Source organism: Lygodium microphyllum, chromosome 1 (assembly GCF_053477565.2).
Source record: "Lygodium microphyllum isolate KBCC chromosome 1, Lygodium_microphyllum_v1.1.10, whole genome shotgun sequence".
Classification (NCBI taxonomy): domain Eukaryota; kingdom Viridiplantae; phylum Streptophyta; class Polypodiopsida; order Schizaeales; family Lygodiaceae; genus Lygodium; species Lygodium microphyllum.
In genome coordinates this window covers 177,693,641-177,698,502 of record NC_141135.1, presented here as the reverse complement: position 1 = coordinate 177,698,502, position 4,862 = coordinate 177,693,641, and the positions used below count along the sequence as shown (strand labels likewise).

The 4,862-nt window shown below is 37.9% G+C and overlaps 1 pseudogene; it reads right to left on the bottom strand.

The window, feature by feature from the left end:
• Window positions 1–914: 914 nt before the first annotated feature.
• Window positions 915–3,754, bottom strand: LOC148042016 (uncharacterized; annotated as a pseudogene).
• Between the last annotated feature and the right edge of the window lie 1,108 nt (window positions 3,755–4,862).

Genomic DNA, 4,862 nt, shown 5'->3' with positions numbered 1-4,862 from the left:
TATGTTACATGTACCAAGTGTGCATGACCATGTTATTGCCATAACTGAGCAATCAAGTGTTTTTTTGTGGCATCACATGAGCCAAATTGGAATGAAAGTGCTCTCTTGTTTGGGTTATTTGCCTTGTTTTTGGTATGCTAATTTTCATCATTGTGATCATTGTGTTTATGTTAAGAATGCTCAGAATTCACATAAAAAGTATGACCAAACATCATATCTATTTCCCTCTTCATCATCTTGTCCGATAGCCCACCCAATTATTGTTGGACTAGTATCCACTATAACAATGATAGGCCTTCCACACTCATAATTTACTTTCCTTAGTGTGGGTGCAGATAACAACAAATGTTTCAACTTTCTCATTGCCTTTTCATGTGATTCATGACAATAAAACTTTTGACATTTCTCAACAATCGATAGAGTGCATCTGCTACATATTCCAAGTGTGGTATTAGATAGAAAACACATGCACCCAAGAATCGTCTCACCTTAGTTATGGAAGTACAAGTATCCTTCATCTTTTGAATGGCTTCAACCTTTATTAGAGGAGGCCTTCAACCATTAGGCCCTTGACTCCAAAAACTAACTTTGATCCAGAAAGAGTAAGATTTACCTCTTCTAACCTAGATAAGATCTTCTCACAATCAAAAATATAATTTGCAACAAATTTGTGACACCCCCCTTGAATCTACTATCTCATTGTTGACCCCTTCTTTGCACCCTTTTATAGGCATATCATCAAGAAAAGGCATAGTAACTTGTGGTATGAAGTCATGAATGAATTTTTTAATCCTATTTATCATATGTGCAACTGAGTTGGTTGCTCCCTAAGGTAAGGTACACATCCTTACTAAACCCAAAGGTGTCCTCATAGTTGTTAAATCCTTGCTATCCACCTTGCTATCCACATCTAACTAAAATTGATCATATCCAAAGTAGAGGTATCCCATAGAATAAATTTCCCTTCCTTCAAAAGTTTCTACAAACTCGTCTACAATTGGACTTGTACCAATGTTCTTGATGGTCACTTTGTTCACCAATTGCATATCCTATATAAACCTCAAAAATCCATTCTTCTTTGGCATTGTGAACCACCTGTTTGAATATGGAGCATAAGAGGGCTCCAAAATACCCATCCTGATCTTTTCATTCAACAACTTAATCAACTTTGGTAAGTGAGCCTTACGAATAAGAATAGGTCTCAAGTTCCAAGGCACATGAGGCACAATGAAAATAACCATTGGAGCAACAACACTAGGATTCACACATCCAATCTCATGTGGTTGAAAAGCAAAGGCCTTACCATGTTTTGTTAGCATCTCTTAGAGGCACTTTTTCTCCTCTAGTGTAAGAAATCCCTTGTATCCAATCTTCAATTTCTTTAAAGTCTTTGGTGTAATTGTATGCCCAACTCTTCGTGGATCTTGTAGGCTTGGTTGTTGAGAGGCTTGATTCATCTTCTCTATACTATTAGAAGGTGGAGGTTGAGCAACATTTTTTACCTTTTTAGCGATAGTTTTGTACTTGGTCTTCACATGCACTTTTAGTCCTTCACTTACTTTGGAAGACATGTCTTCTTTGAAGCCTTCAATCACTTTGTACATGTCCACTGAACATACTTTGACAACTTCATTATCATCCTCTAGATTTGAATTAACTATGGCTATAATATCTCCAATGGTATCAACAAAAGAAACTTCTTCAAAAACTCCTAAAATGCCTTCATCATCTTCAATCACACCACTTTCCTTCAAGCTCTTTTGAACATTACCAACATGTTGCCATTCCTTCCTTTGCAAGTCTTGAAGCTTTCTAAAACATATGGAACCTTCTGCTATTAGCCCTATGAATCCTATAGAAAAAGCTTTCTTACCTTTAGAGATCCAAATTTAAGGGCTTTCCATTGGGACCTTTGCAACACAAGCATACATTGCCCTACATTGTTGTGGGTTGTGGAGACAAGGATTGTGTACTCGCAAATATTTGGCAAACATTGTTGCAAGAATGGTAAGGTTAGACTAGTGCCTTTGCAAGAACCACCCCTACTTTTTCATAATCTATTGGGAAGTCACTGTACCCATAATCAAGAGTATAAAAATAACATTCAAGGGTATAATAGTGCTCTTTTGTTTGTTTTAAGAGGTGCACATGTGGATGAGCTTTTAGATACCACTAGAAATGGGTACACTTTTTGTGTACATGGTTCGGCATATCATCGCATTGGTCCAATGATGCATGATTTTGAGCGTCAACCCCAGTTTGCAGAGCTCTATGCACATGATACAGAGCATGAACTAGCAATTCATTTGCATGTGATGCATAACTTGATTCACAAATTTTTGCAAGAGCTTCAAGAGATGATGCATAGTCACAATGTCTACACATAGGCTTTTCACTTAGAGAGACGCTCAACATCAAGGTGTAGTGCCTATTGGAAATGATATTTCTGCAACAATGCCTAGGAATGGTGATGAGAATGAGCTCAACAATCATGATATCCATGTCTTTACCTAAGAGGGCCAATGTGTGAGGATGTCTAATTTACATTAGGTGTACATGATAATGCTATATGAATTAGTATTCCCAAGTGGAGAGATGTGCCAAATGATGTGCTTTTAGAGAGCTTAACATGTAAGGTTTGTATCATGCAAATGCAATTTTATGCATACTATAGTCAAGTGCACAATGACTCAAATGCATGTCTTTTGAGAGGAGGAAGGCTATTGCAACAATTCATGGTGGATGCATACTATGTTGTTGAGCAGTGTAGGCTTGCCTGGTGCCGTTAAAATCAACAACCATTGCATGCAAAGCTTGGAAAATATGGTTTATGGTGTAGACAATGCAAACATTTGTGTTGTGGGTGCAAATGCTGGAAAGAGAATCGTTCTGCCTTCCTCTTTTATTGGTGCTCCAAGGTTCATGCATCAATTGTATCAGGATGCAATGGGAATTTTTCGTGCAAAGGGGAGGCTCGATTTGTTTGTAAGTTTTATATGTAATCCAAACTGGCCAGAGATTGGCAGCAGGCACTCTTGCAAGGGCAATTAGCACATGATTGGACTAACTTTATTCTTTGTGTCTTCCGTGGAAACCATGTGGATTTGATGAACATGCTTATTAAGAAAAAGCTTTTTGGTAGTGTGGATGGATATGTTAGTGTGATAGAATTCCAAAAGAGAGGGTTGTCCCACTCTCATACATTATTGATTCTAGAAGAGCCACTCAAGCCTACAACAATAGAGCATTATGATTAGATTGTTTGCAAAGAGCTACGAGACAAAGAGAAGTTCCCTATATTACATGAGACAATGACTAGATGTAATATACATGGGCCTTGTGAGCCATTTAATTCACACAATCCATGTATGAGTGAAGGGAAGTGCACAAAGGGGTATCCTAAGAAGTTCGTCCTTGAGATCGTTGTTAATGATACTAGTTATCCAGTTTACAGGAGACGTGATGATGGAAATAGTGTGAATATTAGAGGCCATGTCATTGATAATCATTGGATTGTGTCCTACAATCTATATATTTCAAAAAAATATAATGCACACATCAATGTTGAAATATATTCCATTATCACTGCAATGAAATATCTTTACAAGTACATTTACAAGGGGGCATGATAGAGCTACAATTAGGCTTGCATCGGTGAGATCAGGATGTGATACTACAAATACTACGTTTCAAATGGTTGATGAGATTGATAGATACCTTGATGCTCACTACCCCTCCTCTGCCTTTGAGGCATGTTGGTGTATTTTGGATTTTCACATTCACAATGAGAAGGCCGATGCTTAGAGCTTGCAAGTCCATGTGCCACGAGAAAACAGAGTGGTATTCCAACACGATGATGATGTGCAGGATATGGTTTCCAATCATAATGCTCAGAATACCACCCTTATAGGGTGTTTTTCCTGCAATCAATAGTATCCTGAAGTAAGGATGCTAATGTACCAAGATTTCCCTACTTGATGGGTTTGGAATGCAAGCAGAAGGGCATGGACAAAGAGAAAAAAAAAGAAAACACCATCGGCTAGTTGTTCTTTGTGTCACCAACATGCAGTGAATGATACTATTTAAGAATGCTCTTGATGGTTTGCATAGGGAGAAAATCTTTTGAGGGCTTAAGAATTTTTGGGTGTGTGTTGTATCCAATGTTCAAGGAAGTTTGCATGGCAATGGGTATATTGGAGAGTGATGATGAATGGTTAAATTGTTTGCAAGAGGCCTCAAACATGTAGTTGTGTGTGTAGTTAAGAAATTTATTTGCGACAATATTGGTGTTTTGTGAACTGTGCTCTCTAAGAAGATTGTGGGAGAGATTTGAAATCCAACTTATAGAGGATATTGTTTATAAATTTGAACTAGATGGCATGCAAGGTGATTGGTTAATATTGAGGCAAGCAATGAAGCCTTAAAGTGCATGCAATTGCTCTCAAGGCAACATGCTTGTGCTCTATCAAATCTGAACTAGATGGCTTGCAAGGTGATTGGTTAATATTGAGGCAAGCAATGAAGCCTTAAAGTGCATGCAATCGCTCTCAAGGCAACATGCTTGTGCTCTATCAAATTTTCCTAGGATGCCCAAAGTTTAGTTGCAAAGTGGAGTGTCACATGGAAATCCTCTTATACTTGAGGGGCTTGATTATGATCAATGTAGTGAGAAACAAACCACTGAATCAATGAGATCAAAAATCAATAAGGGGCAAGCTTTTCCATTCCATGCCATTCTTAGTACTTTGTAGTTTGACAAGCTCTTCTTTTTGGATGGTCCTAGGGGGCAAGTAAGACATTTGTTTACAAATGTAGAGGTGGAACATCTAAATTTTGAAGCTTTGTGCTTGATACCAAGAGAC